The 15,567-nt window shown below is 44.3% G+C and overlaps 1 protein-coding gene across 2 annotated transcripts in view; it reads left to right on the forward strand.

The window, feature by feature from the left end:
* Positions 1-921: 921 nt before the first annotated feature.
* The window catches only part of ABCA1 (ATP binding cassette subfamily A member 1), a 90,658-nt gene continuing 76,012 nt past the window's right edge, over positions 922-15,567 (forward strand). For both annotated transcript variants that reach the window (XM_082783680.1, XM_082783681.1), the window contains exon 1: positions 922-1,059. The gene's annotated coding sequence lies outside the window, so the exon portion shown is untranslated. The remainder of the gene's footprint in view (positions 1,060-15,567) is intronic.

Raw genomic sequence — 15,567 nt, forward strand, 5'->3', positions numbered from 1 at the left:
AATGGCAGTGCATTATGTCTGTAGTGGGAACAATAATTTAGAGTTGCCCGTCGTTCGCGCGTTACATGTTTTCATTCACACTGGAGATGCACTGCTACACTTCTGCAGGCCGAACTGCAGTGTTTCTGGGTGCTCCTGACAAAAATTTTGGAAAGGGTGATGCACAGGCTGGTGTGTTTCTGGGAGAGGAGCCCACTGGGGAGGACGAGGAGCGCAGGCCGTTCCTCTGGGGGCTCCAACATGCTGCCCTTTGTGTTTGTCCCAAGCTGGAGAAGTTGGGCACTGTGAAGAAGGAGCTTTTTTAAGGTTCGGGAGTGGTTCCCAGTCCCACCACGAACCATTTCGGCCATATTCATCGTTGTCTCTGGGTAGGTAGCAGCGCACTAACTTTCACAGCTCCTCACCACGAAAAGCCACGGTGTTGAGGGGTGTCCCGGTCCTGCTGGACCTGGCACAGACGGCGACAACCCTCCTCGGAGGTCCCCGGGCCTCCTCCACCCTTATCGCCCTGGGGTCCCACGCCACCCATGTCCCCCCGTGGCCAGCCCGTCCCGGGCCAGCAGGCGCTGTGCGGGCCCGTGCGGTGCGGGCGGAGCCTCGAGGTTTGTTTTGTTTTTGGCTGCAACGTGCACGCCCTCATGCAAATCGCCGCGTCCCCGCCTCTCCTTCACCCCCTCCCCCGGAGAGAAAAAGTGGGGAAAAATAAAACTAAAAAAAAAAAAAAAAAAAAAAAAGAAGAAAGAAGAAAGGAGAGAAGCAAAATAAAAAATGCAAGAGGAAACAAAAAAATAAAAGTGAAGGGGAAAAAAGAAAAAAGGGGACGGGAGAAAGAAGCCCCGGCGCTGCCCGGCCTTGGAAGGGGCGGTCGCCGCCGCCCTATAAGAGGCGCTGCGGGGCCGCGGCTGTCCGGGAGCGGGGCCGGCGTCGGGGCCGGAGCGGAGCGAGGCGGAGCGGAGGGGCAAGGCGGCTCGGCTCGGCTCGGCTCGGCTCGGCTCGGCTCGGCTCCCGGAGGGACCGACGGGACCCACGGCAGCTGCCCAGGGCCCCCCGGCCCGGGAGGTAGGCGAGGAGGGCGGTCGGGGGGATGCGCCGAGCCGAGCCGTGCCGTGATGCGGGCAGCTGTCGGGGGAGGCAGCCCCGGCACAGAGCGAGAGGGGAAGAAAGCGAATGTGTCTTCTTTTTTTTTTTTTTTTTTACCCCCTTTTTAATTCTTTTTTTTTTTTTTTTTTTTTTTTTTGTCTTTTTGTTTCTCGCTGCGCGCAGCGTGTCTAGAGCGAGGCTCGGAGGATGGCTTGCGGGACGGCAGGGCACTGGGAGGGAGGCAGTGCAGCTTGTTTTTTCTTTTTCCCCTCTTGTGCGTTTGTTTATTATTCTTACTATTTTTTTTTTTTTTTTTTGTAACCACTTTATTGTAGCTCGTCCTGAGCGAAGCGACGCTGGGTTGGCTGCGCTCGCGGAGGGGGGCTCGCCTCGCCGTCCCTTCCAGCCCCGGTGGGCTGCTAGAACATAACGGGAAGGGTTTCCATCCCCTTCACACCTACGGGAAATCCATAAAACGTCGGGGGCGGGGAGGGCCTTGGGATGAGCGGGAGTGTAAAAATAAAAAAATCGATCCCGCAGCTTTTTGTGATGGGCAGGAGGCTGAGTTGCAGGCGGCACATCCCGCTCCTGCGTGCCAGGCTGTTGTGAAGTCTGTGCTCTGCTATGTTACAGGCTGCCATCAGCCTCTTACCGAACACTGCTGCTTAGCGCGGGACGTGCCTGACTGCTCAGATGCATACGGTCTATCAGAGGAAAGATACTCTGACTGTAAATCGAAAGTTTACAGTAAACTGTATTTTTGTCTGTTTTGAACATGAGCTGTTTGTCCCGCCACCCCCAGCTGCTGTGCTTGGAGATTTTAAGGGTAATCAACTTGCTTGGAGGGTCGAAGTTGATCTCCAGTGTGTTGGAGTAGACCTTACAAAAGCCAGGGGGATAAAAACATGTGCTCGCACTTTTAGCTGAATCGGTGCCCATCTTGAAAATTATGGGTATAGATTAATGCATTACAAACCCGTTAGGAGGTGGCCTTTGGAAATCGGTCACTGCTGGTGCAGCAGGGAACAGCCACGTCTTGGGGATGTTCCATTAACAACAGATGGTCCGGCTTGCTGTCTTGAGGCTCTCCAAACTGAGCAGTCTCGCTCAGTTTTGAAAGGGGTTAGGGTAATAAACACACAGCGCGAATGTGTTTTTGGTCTGGTCCTGGTTGGCACAGGTTTCCATCCTCACATGCAGGGACAGGTGGCAGCGTGTGCCCAGGTTCTCCCGGAGCATCGCGCAGGGAGCTGCCTGGGGCTGCAGCGTTGCTGATGTGTCAGCTGTAAATGCTGCTCCTGGGTCATCACCCTTCATCGCGCCCATCTGAACTTTCATGTGTGTAAAATGTGGTGCCTCAGTCTGTACCTGGTGTGGTCTGGGCAGGAGTTATATGTATCTGGTGTGGTCTGGGCAGCTACAGGCAGGAGTCTGATGCCTTCACTCGCAACCCGTGCCGTGTTGATCGTGTTGTCACAGTGCAGTAGGGCTGATTATGGTGAGAATTGGAAGTTGGCTCTTTCCAAACTGGGGATAAAAGGTCTGCAGCCTGGAAACAAGAGCTGTGTGGTAGAGCTTAAATTGAACTTTTGAAGTTGAGAGTGTCTCGCTTCAGAAGACAGGAGTGTGCTCACCGTGGTTATTCTGCAGAGATGGGTGGGTATGTGCTAGCTTTGGGCTGCCAGAGATCGCAGTGGCTCTCATTTGCTGTTACAGTGCAGTGGTCCAGCATTGCAGCCATTCACAGTAACTTTCCCTTGAGAAATTACTGTTGAAGTTCAGTTAGCCGTATGCTATTTGTGTGAAACAAGCACCTTGGGTGCAGCTCTGTGTAAGGTTTTGGTGTTTACAAGAGTTACAGCAATCTTTAGATATAAATTCCAGATTTCTTCCAAGTTCAGCTGGACTGTAGTGTAAGCAGGTATATTGAAAATCACTTAATGTCCCTTTCACCCAGCGAGACAGAGGCGTGTTTATAAATGGGTTTGCCACAGGCAGCTGCTGGCTAACCTTTTTTGTCATGCCAAATTTGTTTTCAAAAACCCGTGTGGCTCAGCTCTATTGATGTGAGCGGAGACCTTGTCTAGCACCAAATTCAGCACCTGCCGTTGCAGTGCAGGTGAGAGTGGTTCCCGGTGAAGTGCTGAACTACAGAAATTGAAAACGCATGACTATTAAAAATGCAAATTCTCAAAGATGAATCTAGTGTACACAGCTCAGGAAGCGAGACCTCCCTTGCCTTCCTCTCTGTGAGCCTGTTTTCTCACTAGTAGTTCACCTGGCAGAACTGTGCCCACAAACCAGACCTGGAGGAGGATCAGTCCCGAACCCATCCCTCAGCGGCAGAATGGGATCAGCGCTGCTAGTGTTTATCACGTGTGTTGCACCACGCAGGCACAACATTTCCTAGGGTGTGGTTTCTTCAGAACTTTAATCCAAAGTAATTGAGGGCTGCAGCTGCGCTAGTAATGGACCCAGTTCACTTCCCCCCAAGTGCCTGTTCTCTCATCTCTCCCTATCTGTTTCACCCTCTGGGCTGGTGTTGGTGTTCACCAACCAGTGAACAAACTTGAAATTATTATTTTTCTCTGAGCATTTGGGTCTGGGGGTGCTTTCACGAAGGGATGGAAGGGATGAAAATGTTTATTTTAGCTTCGGCATCCTGTGTTCAGGGGTTTGGTGTGGGTTTGTGAATGCTGGTGCCAGCACAAAGATGATGACAGGAGCAGGGCAGAAAGGGAACCAGACTACCCCTTTGTTTAAGTAACCTTGGAGCAAGCACCCTTGGTGTTTATATAGGTCTTTTAGGCTGGGCAACACACCAAATCCTGAAATAAGTCCGCAGGCCATGGCTGACCAAACACCAGCATGTTTCTATTAGGCTGCTTATTCTTGATGACTCCTGCTGTGACTGGCCAGAGTCAGGACCTGCTGTTTAATAAAACACACACACATATATATGCTGTATTTTCCTAGTTCATCTGAGGCAGCTAGGGACTGACATGGTAGAAGTTTTTATGTCTGCTGAAGATTTGAATCCTGAATTCTTGAAAGCTTTGCTGTGTAGTTATCCAGCACAGTTGCAACTACTGATATTAAGAATAAAGATCATAAATAACATGGTAGAATTCTTACTTGTAGAAGATGATTGCTATTATTAAAAATAAAAATAAAAATATTTCCTATAATGTAGGAAATACTCCTCTATTTCCACTGGCTGTAGGAACGTCATACAGAACGACTCAGAAAAATTACTATGATTTGAACTACTGATTGGAATACCCTCTTACCTATTTTTACATCTGTTTTTCTAATAAAACAAACAAATGAACAAAAAACAGCAAAGCAAGACCTGTCTTTTTTAGCACATGTCATAGGGCAGAAAACATGTGAGCTTGCCTCAAGGACTGAGGGAGAGACAGAGTAGGATGGAAAACTGTTGATGCAGCTTTCCTGACACAACAAGCTAACACTGTAGGAAAAATAGAAGCATTCAGATCTTAAGATTTATTGGGTTATTAGTGAAAAGGCTTGATCGTGGATTATAAGAAGAATGTACATCAGTCTGAAAGGCATAAATATCCATATACAAGCTGACCTTTTTCCTCTTCTGTTATTTTCTGGAGGAGTGTTGCTTAGCAGAGCTCAATCTAATCCAATAAGAGATCCGTTTGTGTTGTGTTAACTTTGTTAGGGAACAATTGGCATTAGGCAAAAAGAGGAGAGCAGAAGAGCCTTTCCAAAGCTGCTCTGGCTTGGGCTAGATAGCAAGGTCGTTCTTTGGGAAAGAGCAAACAAAGTCAGAGCCCCTGACCACATGGTTCAGAGATCATTCTGGAGGTCTGGCTTCCTTTCTAGCAGGCAGGGCTGCGTGGAAGGTAAAGTGGCCAAAACCAGCTACCAGCCTACTTGCTTGGCTCCCTGAAACATTCTGCAGTTTTACTAGCCCATGTCCCAGTGAAAGGCTGTTACTGGGAGCTGGAACGCAAGCTATGCAATTAATGTTCATTAGCATTCTTGGCTGTAAGTAAAAGCCAAAATTAAGCCATATGTAAGATCTCAGAGCAACAGCGGTGGCGGTCTAGGTAATAACAGCAGGACCAGGATAACCTGGTTTCCAGCAACAGTGTCTGTCTTGTGATGATATGCTCCTGTTTCCCCTTAACTGATCTTAATATCATAATAAATATGAGATCACAAAACCTTATATTCTGCAAGGTAAAAGCAAAAGTGTGTTTTTACTCAGCTACAGCACTATAATGTGTCTGCTTTTAAAGACTGTTGGCTGTGTTGCTCATGTCAGCAGCCAGGTTGTAAAGCCCATGTTTTCAGACATAGCTTGTACTTTTGCAGGTGAGTTCTTGTGCCTTCAAAAGAAACAAGCAAAAATCATACACGTGTTTTGTCTGAGAGATGTATTCATGGGGGGTACGTTTATATTCTTAGGATATGTTGATGCCTGTTTCTCCTCTTACCAATGTTGTGATTATGCTCCCATAATAGTAATTTTGTTGTGGCTGATGGTTTAAGCAGAGTTAGGACCAAATTTAAATGTATTAAAAAATGAAACAAAACAAAACCAAAAACCTCCCCTCACCCAAACAATGAAATGGCAGCACCCTTTTGTATGTGCAGAAGCATTGACATTTCTTTCTAGTAGCAGCAGTGGAGCCCAAGTTCAAAATCTAGTCCTCTCTTAAAGCATTTTCTGTTTATGAAACTAAATTAATCTTGCATTTCAGTCTTTGTGCTATCACTGGACAATGTGCTTTTTATCAAAATTATTTGTTTTAAAGTATTCTTGATGTTCTTTACCCTATTAAATTAGGGTAGCAATTCTTACCACCTAATTTACCAGCTTTAACAAACCTATATTGAAATATTCATCCTAAAGAAATCTGTATCTTTTCTTCCCAGTTGTATTCACATATAAAACCAGACATAATTGCAGCCAATTAGATTGTCTGTGGGAGTATGCTTTGACTCCAGTGGAACTTTCTCAGCATCATTAAGAATATCCTAAGCTCCACAGAAAATGTATGGCTTGGGTCCCATTTCCATTAACAACTTGCCAAACTATTTTGTTTACATTTCTTTTACGAACTTACTCTCTCCCTTTGCGTGTTTAATGCCACTTCTGCACCTACGTGAAGTTTTTTTGAATTGTTAGTCCTTTGCTTCAATTTGAGTAGACCACAGCTCTTCACTGCTGGATTTAGTCCCTTGAAATTGTGCAGGTAAACTAATGGATCTCTGTCCCAAATCTTGCTTGAAGAGATGTAACTTAGGATATGAACAAATTCGGTCACCCTTGTCTCTGTTACATCAGTATGTGCATTATATTAAAATAACCATACTTTTGTGTGTTTTACATGTCTGCTAACTGTCTTGTTGACCCTAAGGATTGGAGCTTTAGCCGCAGGAGTGTGAGTTGTACAGCTGGAGCTACAGAACACAAATGTGCAGAACGAATTGTTTCTGTGAACCAGGCAAAAAGGGGAAGCTTTGCACACAACTTTCTGGCAGCGCTCCCGGCGAGGTGCCCGGTGCCACACCTGCTGCAACAGGCATGCTGCCTCCATTCTTATCATCTATGCCAATTATTTTTTATTCCTCTATGAATAACCTTAGAGATAAGTGGTTATTGAAAGCCGTATCAGTTGCAAAGATTGAGCAGAAATTCATTCCTCTTCATAGCTGATGCTCATTACTTTCAAAAGCATTTGGACACCTCTTTATTATCTCTAGTGAATTACTAGTTTCTACATCCATATGGTTGGGTGGCTTGTGATGTGGGAGCTGAAGTCATGTTGTGGGACAGTGTCTTGTAGGGTTTCAAGGATCAAACAGTTCAAACTGACATCTGTTGCAAAATACTGCCTTTGCCACCTGTTTTTTTTTTTTTTTTTTTTTTGACAATGTCATTTCCTTGCATTGTGCTAGAGGCTTTTTCTTGGCTGATTCTTTTCTGCATAGTTCAGAGAACTTTTTTTATTTTGTCTGCTATAATTTATACCGGTGTGACAGATATCAGTGCAGTTGTGTAGGTACCAGGCTTCACAGACAGTTTATTCCTTGCACCAATGAACCCCAAAGACACCTCTGGGATGTTTCCCACAGTATGAGCCACGTTTCATTCTTTCTTTCCAGACATGTGCTGGTTCACAACATGCTGCTCCCAGATGGCAAAGATCACGAAGAAAATAACAGTAAAGTTTATTTGGATGTTACAGGGCAGACAAACATCTCAGATTGCAGCTTAATCTTGTGCTGGGCCAAGATTGTTTGTAACCTTGTCTTTTCCCAAGATCAAGAGCAAGCTACAGAAACAAGACTTTGAAGACATTGCCTTCCGAAAAAGTCCTTATGAAGGTGATGGCAACACTGCAAGGCGTGGTGATTTTGCTTAAGAGAAGATACAAACACCCCAGTGGTGCTCCAGCCACTCCAGGGTAGGAATGTGGAGCACTTATGCAGTATACACTTTCTGAAGACAGATCTCTAGCTGCTTTGTGTGGGTAAAGCGATTCAGTGAGCAGGGAGTGGGTCTGAAGAGGTTTTCTTGCCTAAGACCTCCTGAGCTCACCAATTTCTTTTCCCAAAAGTTGAGTAGGCTGATGACTTTCTTGGGGGGTGCCTTGTCTTTCCTCGCACCCTAAAGGTGTCCGTCATGCAGAAAACAGTACCTTTTGCTACATGAAATGCTTCCTCTTTTTTCCCATTTGAGAAGATAACGTCCTTAAATAGGATGCGTCATCAGCTGGAAAAAGTGACTGAGGCTGTGTTACACAGCTTTTTGCAGACTGTGTACTGACGATGCTATAGTTGCTCAGAGATCAAAGCTTAATGGCATGAATTGAGCTCAAATGTCGCAATTATTATTTTAGCAGGATGTTCTATTATTTCTAGATCTCACTACAGACAGGAGCTCATTCTATGAGAGCCAAAAAAAAAAAAATCAGCTAATATGGACTATGGATTTTTGGACATTGGCCGTGATAAAGCAAATCGTCTTTTTGTTTGTTTTCACCAGAGAATGGACTATATTTCAGCCTCTTTTTTTTTTTTTTTTTGTGTGTGGGGAGAGTATGGATGTCCAGTGTAATAGGAAAGTTGAAATATTTCATGTGTTTCACAACGTTCCAGTGGAATTTTTTTTTTTTTTTTGGTAAAACAGATGACTATTTGAGTGTTATACTTGACACTTAAGCAATTGCTCTTGCTGAAGTGCGTGACACAATCTTTTGCACGTGCCTTACTCTGGGCCAGTCCAACTGTGGCACGTGCAAGCCTGACTTCTTCCAGTGTATGGGAAACACACTTGTTTTCACCAGTGAGCTTCCTGAATGTGCTAGCAGTAAGGAGAACCAGTTGTTGTGGTCATTCTGGTAGGAAGACATTGCTCCTGTGTGACCTGGGACAGGTTTTCAAAGGAGCTTGGTATGCTCTGTCACACGGGAAGCTTCTGAACAGCAGCCATGTCTGAAAACATGGCTTCCTGTAAATGCCTAAGGAGGCACCGCAGACTTTGGAAAATCTAGTCCAATTTATATTATGGAATACTTTGTAAGCCAGTGCTCAGGTCTTTTGCAAACTATCTCTTATGGTTTATTTCTTGTTGGTAGGCACAGGCCCACCTGTGCCCTAAAAATACCCCTTGGGACTTCAGCTTGGTCAGAAAGAGGAAGCAAAATCATCTGAAGAGTTCATGGCCAGCAGTTTGTGTGCTTGTGATATTCATTCTGGCCGCAGGCTTTCATAACGATCTCTGCTCAGCGATTCATAGCTGGTCTTTTTGAGCTACTCAGCACTTAATATGCTGCCTTTTGAAAAATCCAACTGTTTATTCCTAGCGTTGAGGCTAGGTACCTTTTAGAAGCCCCTTTCAATTTTGCCTAAATATTTGGGGTGCTGGATTTCTGCCCCTAACATCACATTTTATTTGTAACAGTTCCTGCCAGAACAAGGTCTAGGGTTCCCTCTCCTCTTGTAATTCATGCTGTGGCAGGCAGAATCCAGAACCAGTCTCTTTTACAGGACTAATTGTTTTAATAGCAGCAGTTAAAGCAGGCTGTGAGTAGCTATTTTCTTGTCCTGCTATTCTTAAAAGGAGCAGTTCTTTTCTACTAGCTGTCTCTTCTCTTCCGTAAGGTTCAGCCCTCTTAAACAAAGGGAAGTCATTTACTCGGTGTTTTGTAGCTGTGTGTATGCTGCCTTAAGGACCCTGTGGATAAGTGAAATGCAGTGTCTTGGTTTTGTTTGGACACTGGTGGAATTCCATGAGAATGTTTAGTCAGCCTACTGATACTTTGGCACTCTCCTTAGAGGGTTTTAGGAGACTTGACATGCTCCTCAGGGGGAAGTGAGTCAAACTGGTTGTGGATTATTACCATGAAAGCTAGATCTTAAAGTGCTTCAGTCATATGCATCGTTGTTATTCAGAGGTCAGACAGATGGCCAAGTTGAAAACAATGTTCTAGTTGCTTGCAGTGTTAGTAAGTGCTGGAGAACAAGGCCAGAACCTGTTTATTACCAAACATAAAGCCAGGTCGTCAGTATGTGTAAAGTGATGTAAACTAGTGGAGGATCTTGCCAAGAATCACCACCCAAATATTGTTGTTTGTGGTCCGTCCTAATTAAGTCCTTGCCTGTTGACCCAGAAGCTCTCCAATCACATTGTTAACAATTAGCAGTCAGATTAAACCCTGTGATGAGATCTGGGTCATTCTGAGAAGAATAGTACTTCTCATTGAATGAATTTTTAGATGGAATGAGAAATTTTGTCCGATATTCCTCTGGCAAATGGGAAAGAAATGGAAGTCCTCTGTTGGGAAGTTACGAAAGACTTGCTTTTTAGTGTCTGTGTGGCTCTGCTGATAATGATCCTGTGTCCCAGAGAGCAGGCTGCAGGTTCAAAGCTCACACCTCCTCTGCTGACCCTGCATTGCTCGCTATTGCTACAGAGTCTAGCAGTGCTTAAACTGGGAGACAGACGTGTGGCATCTGGTAGTTGTATTCTCATCTCTGCTTATGCTTTGGTTGTGGCCCGGGGTGAGTTGCTTGAACTGACCATGCTGCTAATGTTTTTGATGGCATCTTGTTGTAACATAGTTCAGGCTGTTTGAGGTAAAGGGTGACTTTAAAAGAGCAATGGTGTTATTGCTAGAAAAGTATTATTGTTTGGGTGCAGTTTCCCTTCTTGCCTATGTGGTTTTTAACTCATAGTAATGAGTTTTTTTGACTTCATAGTCAAGAGCTAATGAGTTTTTTTTTTTGACTTCTTGAAGGTTTTAGAGATGTGAATGTCAGATTTGTGCCTATTAGTCTTGCAAACTTTCCATGAATTGTTTTGGTTTTAGAATGGACATTTACTCCTGATTCTTCATGCACTGTCTGTTTCTGCTGTGGAGATTATCTCCAGTTAGATCCCTCACAGTGGGATAAGTAATTGTTTGCATTTGTCCTCAGCTGCTCTTTGTTGAGCCTAATCTCAACAGCATTGTAACTAATGCTGCTTTTCCAATTCCTTTAGTCCTGTTGAAGTTGTGTAGAAGCAAAGTGCTTATCCCTTTCTGGAAATCATGGATATTGTGGTGGAGGGGCACATAATGCTTGTGTCTTGAAAATTGCTTATTGCCTCGCATAGTCACAGGTTGTACGAGGTGGATGTGGTTGTGTAAGTCTCTTGGCTGTAGCTACAATGTGGGGAGAAACCAGAAGCTTAGGTCTAGGTGTCCTGCAGAGCAAGGGCACGTTAGACCCTGATTTTGGAGACATGGGCTTCGTTCTCAGCTCTTGACTTACTCTGCCTCTATTCACCAAATAAACAGAAGGGCTACTAGTTCTCTGATGGTTTGTCATGTTTAAATCAAAATGTCAATGCTTGAGGCACACACTTCTCTCTTGCCATTGTTGCTCGTGGCTGTCATGGGGACCTGCTCTCACTCGGTGGCATATGGAGAACTGGGGGACTTTGCTCTTGGGTCTGGGCTTTGCAGAGTTGACATGGCTCATGACACTGTTTGCTTCACGAAATGCAGCTTGACCTACCTAAAGGAAATGAAATGTTAAGTCATTTCTCAGCATTCCCTGAAAGGACTGTTTCTGCTCAAAAATGACGTGTTTTTTTTTTTTTTTTTTTTTTTTTTCATTTGCCCCGTTTCTTTCAAACAGTGGCTGTTTGATTTGATAGATATTTATAAAAAAGCTAATGGCATTAAGCAGATCTACGGCTTTTCATCTGAGATAGAGCAATGTGCTAGACCAGGTTTGCTCATAGTAGAGGAACAGGACTGGCTGTAGCAGTACAGCAGCTAATATTTTCTTTTCTCTTAGAGGGCATCATCTCTAGATATTAGATTGATATTCCCCCTGGCTGGTTGGTCTGTGGAGTGCTGCCAATGATGGTAGCTTTTATGATGTGGAGATCTGACCAACAGGGTGGGACAGAAGCCACTGACTGCTTTCATGGAGGCCTCTGAACTGTCATCAATTGGTAAAAAAGCTTTTAGCTCTGCTGACCAGGGCTGGGTTTAAGTCGTTGCTGGAGCCTTGAAGGTAGCCTGCTGCCAGAATTCTGAAATGTTCCAGTCTCATAAGGTTTGATAAGTTTGCTTTGTTCACTGTCTAAATAGTGATTTCTTCTCTAGGGAAAAGGTTTTTTCGCCCCCAAAAGAAAGCAAACAGCTGCATTGTTTGCAGAAAGCTGCTTTTGAAGGCTGTTTTATGTTTATTTAGTACAGACACCAGGCATGGGGGTAGGGAATTGGTTCTCTGCCACTTGAGCATTTTTCCCCTCTTAAAATCTACAGCTGTAAAAATACATAGCTTTGTGTTTAAGACTGATTGGACCTGCAAACTCTTGGCATACCAGCTAATGGACTTTTCAGTAGCCATTCTACTTCCAAAGAGTGGGGTAGCACTGATCTAGAAAGAAAGGGTTGGTCAAAGTGTGTATTTTGTTTTCAACATTTTCAGAGCTTGCCCCATAGTGTAATTATCTCTTAGGAGTAATTTTCTGAATTGCACACTGAGATGGAATTGCAGCCTTGCAGGTCTGGAACCTCTGCAAGGTTTCTGCAGTGGGGAGAAGTGCCATATACAAAGGCAGTCTGTGGGACAACCATTTGGGCTCTTGTGCTTTAATTGTGCAGGTGGCTGTTGTGGCTGCTTGGTCTGGTAGAGAGGGTCCTGACCCACTATTAGAGCTCAGTGAGGAGCAAAGCAGGAATCCCAGGCTGGATCAGAAGGTACACGCAGGCTGATCTGCCCTGCCTCTGCCTCTGATGCCCACAGTTTTCTGTGGGTTGAACAGCTGTTTTATAATTGGAAGGGTAAGCTTCTCTTGGGGAAGAGAATGTGAGGCAGACTATCAAAAGATGGGGGAATATCTAGATGCCTTTGCTTAATTCCTCCTGTGTGTTTTTTGTCATGAGTTGAGAAAATTTGGAATGCTTAGGAAATAGCATGTTAAGTGTATGCAAGTCTAAGTGGCACGTTGGTAAGGCATGCAAGGAGGTCTGTATACTGGATACCCAGAATTTATTTGCTGGTTAAACGTAAGGTGACCCTTCAATTCTTTTGCCTGGCTGTATGGTTAACTGAATGCTCGTTGCTCTATCCGTGTGGCATAGGGCATGTGGTGGGATTCAGGACATTACTCCAAACACCATTTACTTGTTTCAGTTATCAGACAGCCCTTTCTGATGGTATCTGTTTATTTGTAGTAAGGTGGTGTTTAGAGTTTGCACCTGAGGTACCAGACAGCTGCCAGGTGTATCCCAAAGCTATAGGCAATTTGAGCCTCTCCTGGTGTGCTCCATGTTGTCTAAGCTATGCGGTGGTGTTGCATGTGTTGGTGAATAGGTGGAAAAATGCTGAAGCAGAGCTAGACAAAAGCAGATTGCTGGGTGATGAAGAGAAGTAAACCTATTTATTGCCCCTAGGCTTAAAACTGCTGTGCATGGATACCTACCTCTGCTGTAAAACTTGCAGTGTTCACACAATGAAGAGGATTGGGTGTGCAAGGTGTATGTCTACAGCAAAGACCTCTACACAACCAGGTTGCGCTGCTAATTAACAGCTGGGGAAATTGTTCCTGCTCTCATGGAGCGCAGCTTTACAGAAGCAAGAGATTGCACTTTCAAAGGGTAGGCCCAGTCTTGGCAGGCTTAAATCCCCACTGTTCTAGACAGAAATGGCATTGCTTTTTTAGAGGGTTGTGGGTAAGGAATGATCACTGATGCATGCTGTTGGCTCAGAAAGTTTTACATAGGTGCAACACAAAAGGAAAACTGGCTGGTACTTGTGCATTTGGCACTGCAGTAATTAACGGCAAGTTGGGTTTCCCAGCTGTGCTGAACTTCCCAGGCTAGTCTGGAGTGGAAATACAGGTGGACTTCAGCTCCTTGAGCTGGAAGTGTTGGGTCTGTCACAGTTTTCTGTGTTGCTGCTTTATAGTTCTTACTTTCTGACAGCTAGAACATCTGAAGGAGAGGTAACCCATTTTCCTCTGAGATTCTTCGCTTGCAGAGCATTTTGATGCGTTAGTAATTCAGGTGGACCTAGTTAACTTGTATCAGCAGTGAACCAAATAAGTCAGCCTCTGTTGATCAAAATCAGAGACAGCTCTAGGCATCAACAAAACCTGTGTTGCCCACCCTGTAAGAGATACTGGGGCAAAAATGTGTCTCTGAAGCTGTCATCCCAACATGGCTGGAAGAAGTACAAGTGGAGACGCTTCAAGTTTTGTGCAGTTGGCAAGTATCCAGTGTTAGGACCTTCCCTTTCGCTTAATGTAGAGACTTAGCTAGTAGTGTCAACATCTGGGACAAATTTTCCGATCTTCCAGTACAGTTGTAACAAATCAATATCTTTTTCCTAACTTGAAACTTGTATCCATACTACATGATTTGTAAAATCATGTAGTAGCCTGATTTGAAAGCCTTTGCATTTGCTCTGTTCCCCATAAGGTTTAGATAAACTGTGGAGAGCTGCAGTCTAAGCAGGCATAGCCAATCTTTCTAGTTGCACAGGTTTCTGCTGATCAGCAGAGATGTGTGTTAAGTGAGCACATATATGCCCTTATCTCACTGCAGAGCACTAATGCAATGTGAACCCTACAACCTCTATAGAGCAGTAGTTCTGTATTTTGAGTCCTGGGGACTGCCTACAATTGCAAAGCACCAACATCTGGATTTTCACTGGCATGGATTAAACCAGATATACCCTGTGACTAGCTCAAACACCGTCTGGATGGCTTCAAATTTTACTCTACCTTTATGCAAGATATTAAAGCAAAGAAATTCTGTGATTTTATGAATTGTGTTATTTCCATTCAGAATCGAAGGTCTCATTGACTCTCCTCAGGATCCTTCCTGCTCTCGTGATCCTTCCCCTGGCACTTATATTTGTAGGGTTTTGTAATTGTTGGAAAAAAAATAGGAAGTAGTTTGTTGCAGAGTGTTGATAGGATGCTACAGTGGGATTTTTTTTAACGCTGTGTATGTGCTATCAGATGTTGTAGTGCCTTGCTCTGAGTATGTCTGGGAATTCACTATCTACCAGTCAGATGTGCATGCATCTGGAATGTGTTAGGGTGCTCCAAACAGAGGGAAGCACAGTGCTGGGGGAGGAAGGCTGTCCTGCCAGATCTGCTGGGCATCTACCTGTGAAGGCGAGCTTCTGTGGGCACAGGTCATTTCAGTGAGTGATAGCAGTAGTTAATGAACCCATGCTGACTGTACGCCCGGCTGCCTGGGTACTGACATGAAGTTCAATTTGTAGGTTTTTGTAGGCGTCTGTTATCATTCTTGCTTCCCTAAACTGGCATAAAGAAGCACTGCTGTCCTGTTGTGGTACTACAGCGTAATTGTCTGTAGCGCTCGGCATGATTTTGTCATGATAGGGAAACTTTTTTGTAGCACAGACATGCTGTAAAACAACTTTTTAATCTGCAAGTCATTCTAATAATGGATTTAGTTGTGGGCAAGTCATAGAGGTAGCAAATATTCATTAACTCAAAGCTCACATCCTGAATTACCATTTCTAATCCAGTCTTGGACCTGTATAGGACTGGTCAGAGCATTTCTTGGAGTATTAATTTCCTAGCACCTTTACAGATTTTCAAAATGTTTTCAGTGCAGTTTGCAATCAGGCATGCAACTCTGAATCATAAGGCTCAGATACTGGTATGTGGGATGTTTGAATCAAAAGCATGTGTGTTCCCACTTTAACAGATGTTAGAGGGAATGGTTATCTCTTAGTGTGTTTGGATCAGTTGCTAGCTGTCCTGTTAACACTGAGCCTGTCAACAGAGTGTATTCAGGAACATAAATCAGAGTTAATTTGATGTGGATTTAGCCAAATTCCTGCATGGACACATATTTGGAATGAAAATGCTCTTACTCTGAAGTGGCTTAAACTCAGAAGTAAATTAAGCTATGCTAAATTAATTCTTTAAAAAAAAAAAAAAAAAAAGGTTTAATG

This window comes from Aythya marila, assembly GCF_965140915.1.
Source record: "Aythya marila genome assembly, chromosome: Z".
In the NCBI taxonomy this organism is placed as follows: Eukaryota; Metazoa; Chordata; class Aves; order Anseriformes; family Anatidae; genus Aythya; species Aythya marila.